Source organism: Pelophylax lessonae (genome assembly GCF_965119305.1).
Source record: "Pelophylax lessonae genome assembly, chromosome: 5".
Classification (NCBI taxonomy): Eukaryota; Metazoa; Chordata; class Amphibia; order Anura; family Ranidae; genus Pelophylax; species Pelophylax lessonae.
The window spans coordinates 441,721,118-441,740,958 of NC_138772.1; the positions used below are offsets into that span (position 1 = coordinate 441,721,118).

At 43.4% G+C, this 19,841-nt stretch overlaps 1 protein-coding gene and 1 pseudogene across 4 annotated transcripts in view; one reads left to right on the forward strand and one right to left on the reverse strand.

The window, feature by feature from the left end:
• Positions 1-19,841, forward strand: part of LOC309557020 (serine/threonine-protein kinase Sgk3) — a 148,496-nt gene that overhangs the window by 33,027 nt on the left and 95,628 nt on the right. The window lies entirely within an intron of this gene.
• LOC309555632 lies at positions 17,790-18,816 on the reverse strand (annotated as a pseudogene). The gene has a single exon. The product of its transcript is annotated as an uncharacterized misc_RNA (transcript).

The window sequence follows — 19,841 nt, forward strand, 5'->3', positions numbered from 1 at the left end:
AAAACGAACGTTGATTTGAATCCCACTAATGATTTAGAAAATTTAATGAATTTTCTTAAGGCTCCGTTCACATCTAGGCATTGTTGGGCAATTTTCTGTTCTAAGCCTCAGCTCTAAAAACGCCCAACAAGACAAATCCCATTTATTTCAATGGCCCCTGTTCACATCTGAGCGTTCTGTCACCTTAAGCAAAATGCCCGTCGCTCAAAAAAGTACACAAGCTTCTTTTTTTTGCAGATTACAGGCATTTTACTGTTTTTTATTGTTCACTTGTCAACTCAAAACGCCTAAAATGCTGCACAAATGCTGCAAAAAACACCCGAAAAATGCCTGTAAAAAAATAAAAAACAAAGCCTAGATGTTAACTATCTATGACCAGCTTAAATTCCTAATATGTGTTAAACACGTTTAGACGTGTCAGGACTGAGACTTTATCAACATGCACATATCTTTATTTTGTTTCATGTTGTGAAATGAAAAGGTTTTTAGGCAAAGGTTTTTCATCTGTAAAGTCACGTATCTGAGTAAAATTGGATTTTCACATATAACAACCCTCCACGTTAGCCCATGAAATGAATAGTCAGTCCTTTTTTTTTTTATTTGTTACATGTGAATGTATAATATTTCTGCATTTTTGGGGAAATTAGAAAAACCTTTTGTTCTCGGAGTGCCAGCTATGTTATGCTTTGTTGCTCAAATGGCATTGGGCATGAATAATGATAACAAAGACTCTCTTTACAACAGATTTTCTCTTATCATTGCCAAGAATCCTCAAATTATTCAACATTAATCTGAGAACAGAGATGTTCTTGTAGAGATACAAGCAGAGCGAAAAAAAAGTATTTTGTGTTTTAAGGAACAAGAATTTATTTTATGTTCTTGCCACATTCTTTTTCTTAAGGGTCGAACCAACAATTAGGAAATGGGAAATGGCAATTAGGAAGAAAAACTTCTTATATCACTCACTAGCTAATCAAACTAAAAAAAAAAGTGACAACCCGCGTGTTACATAGGATTTTTAGGGCCCGAAGAAGGGGACAGCAGTGAAATGAATAGCTGCAATGTCTCAAGTTTATGTGTAGGCAGATAGAAAAACCCCTTCTTTAATCTAGTTAAGTATCTATTTAAAAATACGTCAATGTATAAATAGTATCACAGTCTGTCTTTGTAATGGCCTCCCGTAATCCCCGACACAACATTCACACTGCGAGAGGGAGGGCAGCATTGTACATCCATCACTGTACTGCACAGTGCTTTGAATGGAACCAATGGAGTTTGGTTATTGGGGGAGGGAGCACAGGGAGGGACCCCATCAGTGAACTAATGTTCCTTCCCTATCCAATCATAGACGTGACCAATCTGTATTGCTTTTACTGCATTGGAGGAATGCAAATAGTCAGCAACTTGCACAGCGTCTAGATTAGAACGCTGGCTGAGCAGAAATACATTTTTCTTTGGCAGACAAGTCCGTTACACACACACTGGGTATTGGTTTAGGTCATTGTTTCTCAACCTTTTTCCATTCAAGGCACCCTTTAAATTTATGAACCATCTCCAGGCACCCCATTCTAAAATGTAAAAAGCTATTCTAATAGTTTTACATAATGCGGCAGCATCGACACACACAGGACACCCATCATTTAGAGGGGATTTATTCTTTAAAAGCAAATACGTTTGCACACTAGTACTGAGTAGTATTCCAGTGTTTCTCTTCTCTCTCAGTTTCTCTCCATCATTCAGCTAATGTGGCCCAAGTGTTGATGGAGAGGGGCAGGGGAGGGTCAAAAAAGGATGATATGCAGGCGATCAACACCCTTCTTATCAACACTGATGACATCACTGGTTGTTAGGACGCCGGTGGCTGAAAGGTTGAAATGGCGCACAATAAAAACATTTGGCTTTGTGTAACTAAAAGGCAGGCTTGATCCACCTGCTGGCTTGTACACATTTTTGGGCATTTTTTAGGCATTTTGCAAGGCACACCAGGGTGCCCGGGCACCCTGGTTGAAAAAGGCTGGTTAAGGTATACTAACACCGCAGTATTACAGTATTTGTTTTGGTGTTGTAATACTGTAATGGGACCCAGCTTATGTCAGTTTAACCCCTTCAAAAAAAAAAAAAAAAAAAGGTTATACATTTTTGTAAATAAATTAAGTTTTCTCCTTCACTGACTAGCACTGATGATGAGGCACTGATATGCAGCACTGATGGGTGGCACTGATGGGCACTTGTAGATGGCACTGATAGGCAGCACTGATGGACATTGATAGATGGCACTGATAAGCAACACTAATGAGGAGGCACTACTGATGGGCACTGATTGGAATCCCTAATGGGCATTGACTGGTGGGCAGGGGGTGACATCCCTGGTGGGAATGGGTTTGCATCCCTGGTGAGCTCTAGTAGGCCTACTTGATGGGTCCTCACTGATAATCAATGCACTGATTATCAGCGCAGACCCCTCCCCCTGTCAGGAGAGCCGCTGATCAGCTCTCCTCTACCTGTGCTTTGTCAGCGCAAATAAAGGAAAAGCTGATAAACGGCACTGTTCTGTTCTCACTACACATATGCCCCAGGCATGTGCAGCTCAACATACAGCTAAACCTTCAATCCTACAATAACCAGTCCTTTTGTAACTTAAGGCTTTATTCCAGTGAAAGAATGGTGGTCACATGAAACAGTTTACAAGTCAGATGGATATGCAAATAGGATTGTGAATATGGTGAAACTGTAAATAAACAGATAAAGCATACAATCAGTATACAAACATAAACAATATATGCACTGAGTATATAACTAACAGTTCTGAGCATGCCAGCGATGCTTCCAAGAGGGTTCAGGAATCTTCCCACAGCACATAGGATACTGTCTGCTCTTCCATGAGGTTTAAAATGGAGATTTTCTCAGAGAGGGGTGGAACTAATACTCAGTAATAGAGAGCAGGAAGTACCATAAAGTACTGTCCAACAATTGTCTTTGTCACAGTGGCATCTTGTGGACAATATTGGTATTACAACTTCCAATAGCATTAATTATTTTCTTATGCTGGAGGCATGACAGGCACTTCCTGGTTACGATGTGACCAGCTGGGATTGGACACAGCTGATCACATGGTAAAGAGCCTAGGCTCTTTACCAAGATCAGAGATGCGGTGTGTCAGAACGACACACCGCACCTTCGATTGCCGCTCTGCATGCCCTCGTGGGCAAGCGCGAGCGGCTTATCTTGCTGGATGTCATATGACGCCCAGTCAGGATAATACAACCACCCTGTGGCTGTCATTCTGCATATGGCGGGCAAGAAGTGGTTACAGTGGACTTTTACTTTTTCAATTCCAAGACTAAAAAAAAAAATGATTCTTTATATTTCTATATATGCATTGCTTTTCTGCTCCATTTGCTCTGTATGCCCTGGTGTGTAACCTAAGTGGCACGAAGGTCTTATTTTTTTTTATTTTTTTTTTATATCACAAACATGTTATATTTACCTCCTATGTTCAGTTGGTTTTGCACAGAGCAGCCGGGATCCTCCTCTTCTCGGGTCCCCGCCGGCGCTCCTGACCCCTCCCTCCTGTCAAGTGGGCCCACAGCAAGCAGCTTGCTCTGGGGCAGCCAAGCCACTGCTCTGTGTGTCCATTCAGACACAGAGCCGCTGCTCGGCCCCATCCCCTCTTCCTCTCCTCATTGGCTCACTGACTTTGACAGCATCAGGAGCCATAGGCACGCACTGTATCTCAGCCAATCAGGAGGGAGAGTCCCTGACAGCCGAGTCTCTCATGCGACATCGCTGGATTGACATGGGGCTCAGGTAAGTGTTAGACGGGCTGAGGAGGACTGCTGCATACAGAAGGTTTTGTTATCTTAATGCAAATAAATGCATTGAGATAAAAAAAAAACTGCCTTTAGAGCTACAGTACAGTTAAGTAGCTATGACTGTACATAGCATCCACTGCAACATTTGAGGTTATAAGAACACAGGGAATAAATATGAAAACAAAGCTAGAATGGGATTTAAAACCCATATAGTATATTGACAGGGAAATGCCACATTAAGTCCTCATGCACATGGTTGCTTACCAGCCCCTGTGTGTTGAGGCATGAAATCCCTGCCATCCCCTGGCTACTGGATCAGTGTTTACCCAGGCATGTGCATTTTGGTGCTCCTCCCCAGACATGCCATGTTCGTGTTTGGGGATAAGGGCCATATGCACACATGCACAGCCTTGTACAGCCATTCACTTGTTTTGGCGGCTGAGCGCAGCACATGGGAGATTTTTTACCTCGGCACACAGGAGCTGGTAAGTGTTTGTGTGCATGAGGCCCAAATGTGAAACTCAGGTATATATGTATTCATGAATAAATAATTAAGGCTGGATTTACACTGTGGTGATTTAATACATGCTCATCAAGGCAGCCCCTTTACACAAAAAACAGCTTTGCACTGTAATTTGTAGTGTACAACAATGCAGTGCAGTACAACACATGGATAGGGTATTACTGTGTCTTGTGGTCTGCTGCAACACAGGAGCTTTTGTAAGATGCGTCGCGGATGGCAGTAAGAATGCATGGCGCCACAGCACAGCAACACACATAACACATGATACAGTAAAGTGTGCATTACTGCAATGCATATGTGTGTAAATCCAGGCTAATTTTTTATTTTTAATGCGTCTGCTGTAAGTATGTAAATTTGACTTGGTATCGCCCTCAGTCTCTGTTACAGCAGCACTCATACTCGGTGAGGGAGGGTCAGCACTGGGAACCAATCAGGTGTGATAACAAGAAACATGATGACATGAAGAGGAAAAAGGGATGACTGAATCAATTTGCATTTCGCTTTATCTATGTCCGTTCAACTGGCCGGGAGACGATTACAGCTATAATCCCTGTCATCACTTTTTCACCCTGACAACTAAACGCAAACTGGCAGTCTAGGATACAGAAGATCTAGCAATAAACTTGTTTTATTTTAAATTTATTTTGAGCTCCCTAGGGGACCAAGTATTCATAGTTTTTGGTCCCATCACTTGAAGTCTAAACCTTTTCTGACACTTTTTGTGTACAAGTAAAAGTCCGTATTGTATGCTACAAAATTACTTAGATACCCCCAATCATATATATATATATATATATATATATATATATATATATATATATATATTTTTTTTTTTTTTCTTTAGCAGATACGCTAGGGAATAAAATGGCGAATGTTACAATTTTTTATGTCACAAGATATTTGCGCAGCGGTTTTTCAAATGTATTTTTTTTTTTTAGGCACTTCAATTAATTGTAATGCAAAAAACAAAAACACAATATATAACCCATATTTTTGGTAAAATATAAAATATGTTAAGCCGAGTAACTACACATACCTAAGCTGTCACGCTTAAAAAATTGAGAGCGCTCGTGGAATGGCGACAAACTATGATACTTAAAAATCCCCATGGGCGACGCTCTAAATGTTTTTTACACTTTACCACTTTAGAGTTACAGTATCTCACAAAAGTGAGTACACCCCTCACGTTTTTGTAATTATTTTATTATATATTTTCATGTGACAACACTGAAGAAATGACACTTTGCTACAATGTAAAGTAGTGAGTGTACAGCTTGTATAACAGTGTAAATTTGCTGTCCCCTCAAAATAACTCAACACACAGCCATTTATGTCTAAACTGTTGGCAACAAAAGTGAGTACACCCCTAAGTGAAAATGTCCAAATTGGGCCCAAAGTGTCAATATTTTTTGTGGCCACCATTATTTTCCAGCACTGCCTTAACCCTCTTGGGCATGGAGTTCACCAGAGTCCGCTTCCACTCCTCCATGACAACATCACAGAGCTAGTGGATATTAGAGACCTGCGCTCCTCCACCTTCCGTTTGAGGATGCCCCACAGATGCTCAATAGGGTTTAGATCTGGAGACATGCTTGGCCAGTCCCATCACCTTTACCTCACTTTTAGCAAGGCAGTGCTCGTCTTGGAGGTGTGTTTGGGTTCTTTATCATGTCGGAATATTGCCCTGCGACCCAGTCTCCGAAGAGAGGGGATCATGCTCTGCTTCAGTATGTCACAGTACATGTTGGCATTCATGGTTCCCTCAATGAAATGTAGCTCCCCAGTGCCGGCAGCACTCATGCAGCCCCAGACCATGAAATGTCTACCACCATGCTTGACTGTAGTCAAGACACACTTTTCTTTGTACTTCTCACATGGTTGCCGCCACACACGCTTGACACAGTCTGAACTGAATAAGTTTATCTTGGTTTCACCAGACCACAGGACATGGTTCCAGTAATCCATGTCCTTAGTCTGATTGTCTTCAGCAAACTGTTTGTGGTCTTTCTTGTGCATCATCTTTATGACCCCCCAGACTTTAGACCTTGTAACAGTAACGAGTCACATGACACCGGGGAGGGAAAATGGATAATTGGGCCCAATTTGAACATTTTTAATTAGGCGTGTACTCACTTTTGCTGCCAGTGGTTTAGACATTAACCACTTTAGGACCAGATGATTTTCCTGCTTTACGTCCAGGCCACTTTTTGCAACTTGCGACTTTAACTGACAATTGCGCGGTCGTGCAACGCTGTACCCAAACAAAATTTACGTCCTTTTTTTCCCACAAACAGAGCTTTCTTTTGGTGGTATTTGATCACATCTGCGCTTTTCATTTTTTGCGATATTAATAAAAAAAAGAGCGACAATTTTGAAAAAATAACAATATTTTCAATTTTTGTCATATATTTAGGCCAAAATGTATTTAGCTACATGTCTTTGACAAAAAAATTCTCAATGAGCGTATTTTTAACCGCTTTAAGACCGGAAGATTTTACCCTATTGTGCGGTCGTGCGATGCTGTACCCAAATTAAATTTATGTCCTTTTTCCCCATAAATAGAGCTTTCTTTTGGTGGTATTTGATCACCTGTGCGATTTTTACTTTTTGCGCTATAAACAAAAAAAGAGCGACCATTTTTTTATATGAAATTCCCCCCCAAAAAAATAGAAAAATCAAAATTTTTTAACATTTTAGGCCAATTTGTTTTCTGCTACATATTTTTGGTAAAAAAAAATCGCAATAAGCGTATTTTGATTGGTTTGCGCAAAAGTTATCGCAGCTACTAACTACTGGAAAGATTTATGTCATTTATGTAATTTTTATTGGTTTTTTTTTTTTTTTTAACGAGTAATGTCGGCGATCTGCGATTTTTTTTTTTTTTTTGTTGGACTGCGACATTGCGGTGGACAGATCGGACCCTTGACTGACATTTTTGACACTTTTGGGGGGACCAGTGACATTACTACAGTAATCAGTGCTATAAATATGCACTGTTACTGTAATAATGACACTGGAAGGGAAGGGGTTAACTTTATTGGTGATCAAGGGGTTAAATGTATGCCTGGTGCTTACTGATGTGTTTGGGGGGAGGGGACTGTGCGACACAGGCACAGATCGCAGGTTCAGCTATGCTGAATCCTGTAAGATCCGCCCGCTTTGTTTACACAAGCGGGCGGATCTCCTCACTCGATCCCCGATGATCGGGGAAGAGCGGCGGTGATCACCGCCTCTCCTCCCCTGGCCCGACTCCCGCTGTGTCTAAATACAGTGGGAGCGAGCCTCCAGCGGCATGCGCGCGCCGCCCACAAGGGGAGGAGTCCAGCGACGTAGGTCTACGGCGCTGGACGATAACGAGCCACTTTGCCGCAGTACGCTCTATGTGAGCGGTCGGCAAGTGGTTAATGGCTGTGTGTTGAGTTATTTTGAGGGGACAGCAAATTGACACTGTTATACAAGCTGTACACTCACTACTTTACATTGTAGCATAGTGTCATTTCTTCTGTGTTGTCACATGAAAAGATATTATAAAATATTTACAAAAATGTGAGGGGTGTACTCACTTTTGTGGGATACTGTATATGTGGGGTCTGGTGCTAGAATTATTACTCTCGCTCGAAGATATGCATGTGTGACCTATGCGTTTATTGGGAGTACGGAGGGATGGGGGCGCTTTTTACATTTTTTTTTTTCTATTTATATTATTTTTTGTTTTTACACTATCCCTTTAATTTTCTTTTAGCACTTTTATTCCTATTACAAGGAATATAAACATAAAAAAAAATTACTTCTGCCCTAGACAGGAAGTGGCATCATGACGGTGCTCTGGTCCTCCTAGAGGTCTCTGTTCACCTCGGTAACCAACCAAGCAAATCGTCAGATTGTTTCCCATGCTTGCTGATAATAAAAGTAAGCCTGAGAAACATCGACAAGCAGCGACCCCTCCCGCTGCTTGTCGGCGCTCTGCTCTGACCACTTTCATGAGAAAAAAAAAAAAAAAACACCGGGGGTTATGGCTGATAGCTTCAGCCATAACCCTAGTAAACCACTTGCAAGCCTCAACGAATATATCCGTATTGCGGTCGGCAAATGGTTACATCCGTCCCATCGTTTTTAAGCAGTGTGGTCAGACAGGTTTACCCCCTGTTTGACAACATTTTTTAGAAGGAGATCGATTTGTGATTGACAGCTCTGGTCTCTGGCAGCAGGGTTCACTCCAGAGACCAGCGCTGCCATTCGCAAAATCAGATCACAAAGTTGTCAGCACTGTTTCTACCTGCAGTTGTACACATAGTCTGTATATTACACATGGATGTCACAGTGCTGTGTGTCTATCTGCAGTTGTACACATAGTCTGTATATTTCACATGGATGTCACAGTGCTGTGTGTTTATCTGCAGTTGTACACATAGACTGTATATTACACATGGATGTCACAGTGCTGTGTGTCTATCTGCAGTTGTACTCATAGACTGTATATTACACATGGATGTCACAGTGCTGTGTGTATATCTGCAGTTGTACACATAGTCTGTATACCACACATGGATGTCACAGTGCTGGATGTCACAGTGCTGTGTGTATATCTGCAGTTGTACACATAGCCTGTATATTACACATAGATGTCACAGTGCTGTGGGAGCTTTCATTTAGCGATGTCAGGCTGTGGTGTACACAGCACTGGTGCTGCAGTGCCCTGTTAGCCATCGGCCAGGTTGTGGATCTGTACAAACAGCCCTGATAGACAAGCAAAAAGCTGCAACACTGAGTGATCTGACACTGTTATGAATGAATGAGCACTGCTGCTTGTTTATTTATAACAGTAAAGATCATTCAGAGTTGTGTCTCTGTGTAATGTATCTGCGGCTGCTTGTACTCTCACTAGGCAGATACATTACACAAAGCCAAAGCTTGCAAAGATCTTTTATTAGTATGAATGGACAAGCAGCTCTCATTGTTAGTGACTGATTGCTCAGCTTAGAGGGGATGGGGTTCTTTGCTACCTGTACTTCCTCCCACAGAAATGCCCATAATTAAGGTTTCAAAAGGTTTTTTTTTTTGTGTACATGTTTGAATAGAATTTTTTCTATTTTTTTTTTAAATCAGACTTTAGGGGCCTTTTTTTTTTTTTTAAGTTTTCAAGAGCATTACAGAGATTTTCCTCGCAGGAGCTATCACCCATACAGACCATGTGGCACAGATGCCAAGTCCATACAGGTTAGAAGAAAACTAAAAGCAAAAAAAAGGGAGAAACAGCAGAAACCCGTGTGTGTGTGTGTGTGTGTGTGTGTGTGTGTCTCATGCTGCAACCTTAAAAAGAAATGCATGGGATTCCGTTTTTTTTCCCCAATTATACTTACCTAGGTGGATGCAGCATCGGTCCCCCGACGCCTCTACACTGATTTATTTGAGAACCAAATCCCCAAACAGAGAGCTCTGCTCTGCTCTCTCCTCGTTCTTTGAAGCGCTGGGCTGTGGAGGGGCTCTCAGTGGCTCGTGATGACGCGGTGCCTGGACCGACTTCTGTGACGTCAGCAGAGAGTGGACTTCAGCCCACTTTCTGCTGAAACCGGTTCACAGGAGTGCAGAACAAACTGCACTCCTGTGATCCATAGGAGATGTACAGCCAAAACTAGCTTTGGCTGTACATCTTCATTATTGCCCCAAAGCTCCCCCATGCTCCAGCCAATGTTAGACATGAAAAGTCATTGCTCTATCAAGAGTTGTTTAGAAGCCATTTTGTCCATACATTTTTCGAAATTTATTGTAGGCATCCCCTGTTGTAGTATGTATCTTTGTATAATGGCAAAGCAGTATTTACCATCTGTAGGAGGAGCCCCCAGCAGCGTTTACTTTGCAACAGCCGGGGCCAAATCTTTGACAAGACCCAATTAACAAACACGTGGAGAGGAGGAAAGGGCTATGTCTGGGACTGTATAGACATGACTCCCAGTACTGAACGATGGCAGGACATGTCCAGAAGTGGTGTATAAAATCACCCAGGGGGTGGTAGCATCGCTAGCAGTTATGGGAGAGCTCGGGTCCATTTTATATACTCTGTATGGGGGGAAATAGGCTCTGTGAGCTATTTTAAACTGGATAATACTGTCCCTGAGGGAAACAAGTTGTTTGAAGGGAATGTCCCAGATATTGGACCAGTCATCACCATCGAGATCTGGTATATCTTCCAGCCATTGCGGCCAAAGAGAGGTCAAGTCCATGAGGGTGACAATGCTCAGGGGGTTCTAGAGTAAGGAGGTGGGTTTGGTAGAGCGTTCAGTCCTGAAGATGTTCTCACGGTCCAACAAGGAAAGAGTTAAGTGTCACTTTATTGGTAAAAGTGAAATTGGTGTCATCTACCTGGCTGTACTGTATGGTGGCAGTAATGTGTAAATATCAGGACTGGATGGATAGAAATACAAATCCTTTAGCGGGTTAAACCGCTCCCATGTATGTATTTCACCTGTGTATTCAGTGGTTTGCCTAGAGTAAAGCGTTATTTGAATCTTGGTGTGTTTTGTGTCTTTCGTCCAGATGTGCATATTCCAATGTGAACTGTATCTCTTTACAGGAGCTTGCTGTAATAAAGACCAGTCACTGCTTCTCTCTCTCCTTGTGCAGGGTGACTGGTCTTGTCTCCGCCCCCTCCTCTTGTTTATGGGGGGTGGGCCTGTTAATCCTTTCCACAGCTCTGCTCTCTGTATAGGATGCGTTTGACACAATGATGATGTCACTGCTGCTTTTAAAAGTAATCATTGGTTTTAAAAAGACATCAGGTGCACACAGACCGGATTTATATCCTTTGTGGTGATCAAGGAATATATTTACAGTATATACTCGAGTATAAGCCGACCCAAGTATAAGCTGAGGCCCCTACATTTAGCACAAAAAGATGGGAAAAATCATTGACTCGAGTATAAGCCTAGGGTGAGAATGCAGGGCGGCGGGCATGGTACAGGAGAATGCAGGGTGACTGGCATGGTGCAGGAGAATGCAGGGTACTGGCATGGTACAGGAGAATGCAGGGTACTGGCATGGTACAGGAGAATGCAGGGTACTGGCATGGTACAGGAGAATGCAGGGTACTGGCATGGTGCAGGAGAATGCAGGGTACTGGCATGGTGCAAGAGAATGCAGGGTACTGGCATGGTACAGGAGAATGCAGGGTACTTGCATGGTGCAGGAGAATGCAGGGTACTGGCATGGTGCAGGAGAATGCAGGGTACTGGCATGGTGCAGGAGAATGCAGGGTACTGGCATGGTGCAGGAGAATGCAGGGTACTGGCATGGTACAGGAGAATGCAGGGTACTGGCATGGTACAAGAGGATCCGGGGTTGTGGGCATACTACAGGAGATGCAGTGCTGTGGGCATGGTACAGGTGGACCATGCCCGCAGCACTGCATCCCTTGTAGTGTGCCCGCAGCCCTGCATAATGGCAGTTAGTGAAGCTGTTTCACTTACCTGTTCCAGAGGCGCCTTCATTTTAAAAATGGCGCCGCCCGGCGCCGACACGTCATTGGGCACGCGCCGCCACCGCTCGTATAATTTCGGCTATTCCCGGCCTCTCCCGAGCGGCGGCGGCGCGTGCGCGGTGACATGTATGCGACGGGCAGCGCCATTTTTAAAGCTTAAGCCCGTCGGAGCGGATTTTTTTTTCCTTGACTCGAGTATAAGCCGAGGGGGACGTTTTCAGCACAAAAAAATGTGCTGAAAAACTCGGCTTATACTCGAGTATATACGGTAAATTGAAAAATGTTGTACCTTGATTGCAGCTTTAATTGACAAACTCAAACCTTGTGGATGGATTGTCTGATATAGATAAAAAAAAACTCCTATTCTTTGTGAGATTCTGTGTATTTGGCTTTTATTTGTAGGCTGAAAATCCAGAATAGCAGCAAACAAGCTACACATGTATTTAAGCAAACAAATAGGTGACAGGCTTTGTTCTGCTTGGTAAAACCCCATTTCATGCTTCCTTGTTCCCTTTTGCTTTCACATCCACAAAGAGTTTATTCATGGCTAGATTCTCTGAAGTAGGTTCTTGTGTACTTTCCAGTGCTCATTAACAGACCAACACGCATCTCTCCATTTACTTTGATTCTTTTGTTAAAACCACAAATGACCCATGTTAAGCATGAACTTTGCTAAGTGTTATTTGTTTATCTAAACTGATCAAAGAACAGAATTTTTATATGCAATGTCTGAAAAATATCTCCCTGTTTATGAAAATACATTGGGGTGTATTTACGAAAACTGGAGAGTGCAAAATTTGGTGCGGCTGTGCATGTAGCCAATCTGCAAAAGGAGATTCTTGCCAAATGAGACAAGAATCCACAGTCTCTAGATAATCTGATCCTGTTGAGCCAGGGTACTAGGGGGTTCCTGATCTGGTGGCTCCGCTCTCTGGCGCTTCAACAGGGAAAATCCTTTCTCCCCCTGTACTGGACGGTGGTCACCACAGATGCCAGCCTGTCCGGGTGGGGAGGTGTCTTGGGCACAGATGGTGCTCAGGGGGTTTTGACTCTGAAGGAGTCCAGCCTACCGATTTAATATCCTGGAAATTCGGGCGATCAGGCTTTGCCTGACCCAATTAATGGATCGTCTGCAGGGGCGCCCAGTAAGGATTCAATCAGACAATGCCACGGCAATGGCATATGTCAATCTTCAAGGGGGCATCAAAAGTGCCCTAGCAGCCCCGGGAAGTAGCCGACATTCTCAGGTGGGCAGAACAGTTTGTTCCAGCAATCTCTGCTGTGCATATATCAGGGGTGGGAAATTGGCAGGCGGACTACCTCCATTCAGCAGATTTTGGATCAGGGAGAATGGTCTCTCCACCCAGAGGCGTTTCATCAACTGTGTCTCCGGTGGGGGAATCCCGATGTGGACCTGTTGGCCTCTCGTCCCAATAGGAAGTTGCAGAGGTTTGTAGTAAGGTCTCGGGATCTTCTGGCAAACGTCACAGACGCTCTGGTGGCCCCCTGGGGCCAGTATTGTCTGATATACACATTTCCTCCGATAACTCTTCTGCCGAGACTCCTGCGAAGAATAGAGGTAGAAGGGATTCCTGTCATCCTAGTGGTCCCGGACTGGCCTCGCAGGTCTTGGTACGCAGACCTGGTACGGCTAGTCACCAATGTCCCTTGGAGACTCCCTCTCAGGAAAAATCTTTTAGCTCAACTGCCGATCTTCCATCCTGCTTTACAGTCGCTGGCTTTAAAGGCTTGGCTTTTGAAACCCAGGTGCTGAGGGATAGAGGGGTGTCTGAATCAGTGATTCCTACGCTATTAAAACCTAGAAAATCCACTTCCAGGAAGATTTATCATTGAGTCTGGAAGGCGTACATTGCGTGGTGTGAGTCTTGGTGGCTTTCCCCCCGTTCCTTTATGGTGTCTCGTGTCTTGTAGTTTCTCCAAAGAGGAGTAGATCAGCGTTTGGCCTTGGGTACCATCAAAGGCCAGATTTCGGCCCTGGCAATTTTTTTTCAGCACCTGTTGGCCACAAATTCCCTGGTTCACACCTTTGTTAAGGGGGTCTGTTCTGTCTCAGCATCGATTGTACCTGTGACCCTCTTGTAGATACCCAGTCTGTAAGTGTGTGCAGCAGGTTGAATGATGGCTTTAACAGATAGTTTACTCAATGAATAAAGACTCCAGAGGTGTTCTCCAATGCTTCTTTATGCTTCAAGTTAGCAAAGGCATAAACATAGAGGCTTTTCCATAGGTAAATTTACAATGAAGTTACACAGCTTCCACACTCTGCAGTCTCCTCATAACAACTAAACAAAATGGCAGTTACAGCAGGAAAATGGAGATGGGAGAAACCATCTAGCCAGAAACAGCAGGGGTGCAAGGAAGATACCAATAACATAGCATAACATAACATGTAATAACAACTGCTAGACAGTTAAAGCTGCGTGGCAGCACACTCCCCGCCTGGTATCGTGAGATACCACTACACAATTATTTTCCATAAACATACAATTAACATTGCATACAGTAGAATGCTATGTAGCCCTCTCCTCTAAGCTAACTATGCTAGAGATCTAAGTGACTCCTTCACATAACATTGAATCAGAATTTTTGGAAGCAGGCATAATTAGGACTGTCTCAGTGACTGGTCTCAGGAAGGTTTTTGGGCTCCCGTCCTTTACAATCCTGACTTCCACACTTTGGACCTTTCCATCATCACTAGCAATGGCCTTTGTAATAACTCCAACTGGCCACTGGATCCAGTGAGTTTGCTTGTCCTTTAGAAGAACCAGGTCCCCTTCCTTTAAGTTAGGCTTCTGGGTTTGCCACTTTTTACGTCCTTGGAGAAGTGTGAGGTATTCCCTCCTCCATCTGTCCCAGAAACAATCTGCAAGGTATTGAGCGTAAATGTCCTTTTCATCAAAGATGCTCTTTGGCGCTTGGATCTGTCCAATTTTCCGGCTCAATAATGCAGCTGGAGTTAAAACAGTTGGACATTCTGGGTCTGTGGATACAGCTGTCAGCGGTCTTGAGTTGATTATTGCTGCGACCTCAGCAAGGAATGTAGTAAGTGCTTCATGGGTAAGACGTGAAGAACTCACATCAGGCAACATAGAATCCAGTATGCGCCTTGCCATCCCAATCATACGTTCCCATGCTCCGCCCATCTGTGAAGCGTGTGGTGGGTTGAATTTCCACTGGTTTGCAGTGGCGGAGAAGGTGGCTCTTGGAGGTGGCTCTGTCTGAGAAGCTCGCTCCTGCAGGGGTTTGTTAATGCTCTGGGACGCTCTCTCGCTATAATTGAACTGGTTGGTCAGTTTTCTCTCCTTCTTGTTCCTGGATGGTATTTCCTCACCTTCTGTCCATTCTTCACTAGCCTGAGCGTCAGACTTCCCATTTGTATCTTTGTCTCCCGGCTCTGTGGAGTCGTTGGTCTGAGTTTCTTCAATGACTCCCAACTTCGCCATCTGTCGCCGCGCTTCATCAGAGTCTTCGCGTGACATGTTTCCATCCAGGGAGAAGCGTACGGCCAGCTGGTCCACTATGCTAATGGGTTTGTAGGCCCGTTCCTTAAAACTGTACCTCACAATGTTCTGGGGGGCATGAGGGTTGTTTGCAGTTAGGATACGAGTGAATTCCTCCTTAAGTTCAGCCTCGCTGAGTTCCAGCTGGTCCGGAGGCTTAACCAGAGTCTTGGCCTGCATCCATTCATTAGTTCCATCCCCCATATCTGTGGAGTCATCTTCATCCTCCAAATTTCTTCTTGAGCAGATGTTGGAACTCAATGCTACAACTTCAGGCCGGATTTCCGGATCAGTATCTGGATCCTCCAGGTGGAAATCGATATCTTCTTCTGAGTTTGTAGAAGACTGGTCCATTAAAAACTTGGGTCTGTTGGAATTGTCCTTGAAGAACTCTTCATCCATAATCTTGATGAACTCCTTGTCTTCGACTGACGGGGCAATCTTGTTGTCATCACAAGCAGTCTGGTACACTGAATCACCAAAGTCCTTTTGAGAAGTGAGCTTGCAGTTAATGATTTGGAGTGCTTGATCTGGAACTTCGTTCTTAAAATCAAGTCTTTCCTTCACATAATAGTGCGATGGACATTTCATCAATTGACAGGTAACATTAGTTTTGTAGGAAGCTACATCCAAGAGCTTGTGAGATTGGTCTAAACAGACTTCTCCTATTATCACCCATCCAAGATCAAGTTTCTGGGCCTGAGGAGCATCATCTGGACCGTTACATAACTCTCTTATTTTATGAACTCTAGGAATGTCTCTCCCTAGTAGAATCAAAATCTTAACATCCTTGTTAAGTGGTGGAATGTAGTTAGCAATGTGTCTCAAATGAGGGTGATGACGTGCAACCTCTGGTGTGGGGATTTCTTCTCCGTTGTTCGGTAGTTGATCACATTCGATTAGCGTTGGAAGAGAAAACTCTGTGTCCTCATATTCTGATGCGACTATGAAGCCATGGGCTCTTCTTCCAGAAGTATTGACCTTTCCTGCACATGTCTGCAAGGTATAGGACCAGGCCTCTCCTTGAATGTTGAATAGGTCAAAGAATTCTGTACTGGCCAATGAGCGATTGCTCTGATCATCGAGTATGGCGTACATTTTTATGGAATTTTGTGGACATCCTTCAGGAAAAACTCTTACAAGACATATCTTGCTACAAGACTTGCTATGAAGCCCTTCTCCACATACCTCTGTACATCTTGTGGTTACGGGGTCGGCATATTGCTCAGTTCTCTCCCCGCCATCATCTGATGTAGTCTTGGGGTTGCTGCCGGGTGAAGTTTTCCTTTTGAACAGGTCTGAATGAAGAGCGTCCACATGTTTGGCACTGTTGCAGAGAGAACATCTGATGGCGATCTTACAGTCTCTAGCTAAATGATCGGAGGATGCACAACACTTAAAACAGATATTATGCTCTTTGAGAAATGACTTGCGTTCTTCAATAGGCTTGTCCTTAAATGCACGACATTTGGAGAGAGAGTGTGGCGCATTATGAATAGGACACTGTTGATTAAGATTGCTTGCTTTGATGTCTGTCAAGACGTTGGATGCTATTGCAGTCTTCCTCACGGCAATAGGATGCCTTAAATCCTTGAATTTACTGTTGGTGGCAATACCCCTTGAAGTACTTAAAGGAATGGTGGTTGTATCTGGATAGAAGAAGCTTGGGTCATTCTTGGATCTTGCAACCTTCCGCACGAACTCTGAAAAATAAGAAAAGGGAGGGAAGGAAACACAATGCTCATACTTATACTTTGATCCTACACTAGTCCACTTTCCCTGAAGATAACTAGGCAACTTTGCTACAATAGGATTTACGCCCTGAGCAGTGTCTAAATAGCTAAGACCTGGTAAACTAGGATCTAACTTAGCAATTTCAAGTTCTTGAAGGAGGTCACCTAACTCTCTAAGCTTATGATTGTCCTTAACAGAGATTTTAGGAAAGTTGTTTAGTCTCTGGAATAAGGCAGATTCAATGACTTCGGGGCTCCCATAGTCTTGTTCTAGACGTTCCCAGGCAGCATCAAGGCCTGCTTTAAAGTTATAAATGTAGACAGATTTAAGTCTCTTGCATTTTCCTGAAGATTGAAGCCCCAACCACTTTATTAGTAAGTCAAGTTCTGCTTGAGGATCAATGTCCAAGTTCTTGGTTACCGCCTTAAATGTAGATCTCCAACTCCTGTAGTTTTCTGGGCGGTCATCAAATCCAGACAGTCCAGTTGTAATCAACTCTCGTCGAATCACATACTTGCTGAACTCTTCAATGTCAGTGCTTTCAGTTTTTATAGCCACAGGGTCTACTGATGGTGCGCCGTCTTGGACCATGGTTGGTATCTGATGTTGGCTGGTAGGTAGAGAGAAAGGTGTTGCAGATGGGTTTAATTTAGGTAAGGGTCTGTCGACTGAAGGTCTCTGAGCATTTGAAGTCAAAGAGAGCTGTATCAAAGGGGGTATAGAGTTCATTCTGTAGTCTTCTGCTGTGCCCTTGTAATCTCTATGCACATAGGGTTGTGGTGGCACATGAGCTGCGTAGGTTGATTCACTTGATTTTGTGACGTGCGGTAGTTGTGGAGGGTCTCTGTTAGTAGGTGCGTCTAGTTGACCAGCTTGCTTTGGCGACACATTGCCTTCTGATCCACTTGCTGGATGATTATGAGAAGAATCTCCAACTGTAGGTGGGACTGTATTGTCGTGGTTCTGAGTTAGGACAAACTGTAGGGTCCTTTCAACAGGGTCTTGACAAGCAGGCAAGCTGGTACAAGCTGCTCCTTCTTCTTCCAATAGGGCTTGTTCCAAGACAGATAACTCTGCTAAAGCTACTTCCTTTTCTCTATTCTTCTGAAGAATTTCTAGCTGAGCCTTGATGGCTGCTTCTTTTTCAGAGCAGGCGGCTTGAACCTGGGCTACTGCAACCTTTTGGCGAGCTTTGAGTATTTGGTCGCTCAGTATTGACCTTATAGAGCAGGACCGCAATGACTTAGAAGAAGATTTATGATATGAGCGGGCAGACCTAGAAGATTTTCCTGAGTGTCTGGAAGAAGCAGAGTTACAGGATGTAGTCTCATGTATCTGTGCCAATCTCCCTTCTATCTGTGCCTTTGCTTCAAGATATGTGCTATGCCTCTGCTGGTCATTAGAAGTAAAGTCCTTTAATTCCAATGCAGCTTCCTCTATGTTAGAATGTGACAATAGAGAATAGTACTTCTCAGAAAGTCTTTTATAATTCTCAAATGCCTTCTTAACCCTTGAGAGAGCAGTGTTCAATTGCTCAGAATTGTTGCTAGTTTCATTAGTGGCTGTTATACAACTTAAAGTCTTTTCCCATAATGCAGTCAAGTTACTAGATGTTTCTTCCTTACTTGCTTCATAAACCTCCCTTGCCTTCAAGGATGGATGAGGGGCTCTGACAGGATGAGCAGAATGAAGTAAGGAGTCTGCTTTATCTTGACTAAATGCAGGTAACTCTGTGAGATCTCTGTCAGACATAATAAGTACTGTATTTCTGGTGTCTTGTTAGAAATCTGCCAGAGCTCAGCTCTGTAAGTAGTGACTTCTGTTAGTAAGCAGGCTGGGCTGAGGTATTTGTTGTTACAATAGCTAGCTAGGGCTGGAACTAGTTCAAACTGGATCACCTCAGAAGGAGTTCTGAAGCTGCAGGCTGCAGAGATACCTGTGATGGATTCTTCATGGAAATGTATTCTCTGAAGCTGTGTATTCCTTTAAATTTACTTCAAGTACTTCTTGGAAATTTACTGCTGAAGCTGCAGAGATAACTGTGTGATGGATAAATGTAAATTTACTTTTCTTAAGCTGCAGAGATACCTGTGATGAATTCTTCATGTAAATTTACTCTCTGAAGCTGTGTATTCCTGTAAATTTACTGTTCTGTCTCAGCATCGATTGTACCTGTGACCCTCTTGTAGATACCCAGTCTGTAAGTGTGTGCAGCAGGTTGAATGATGGCTTTAACAGATAGTTTACTCAATGAATAAAGACTCCAGAGGTGTTCTCCAATGCTTCTTTATGCTTCAAGTTAGCAAAGGCATAAACATAGAGGCTTTTCCATAGGTAAATTTACAATGAAGTTACACAGCTTCCACACTCTGCAGTCTCCTCATAACAACTAAACAAAATGGCAGTTACAGCAGGAAAATGGAGATGGGAGAAACCATCTAGCCAGAAACAGCAGGGGTGCAAGGAAGATACCAATAACATAGCATAACATAACATGTAATAACAACTGCTAGACAGTTAAAGCTGCGTGGCAGCACACTCCCCGCCTGGTATCGTGAGATACCACTACACAATTATTTTCCATAAACATACAATTAACATTGCATACAGTAGAATGCTATGTAGCCCTCTCCTCTAAGCTAACTATGCTAGAGATCTAAGTGACTCCTTCACATAACATTGAATCAGAATTTTTGGAAGCAGGCATAATTAGGACTGTCTCAGTGACTGGTCTCAGGAAGGTTTTTGGGCTCCCGTCCTTTACAATCCTGACTTCC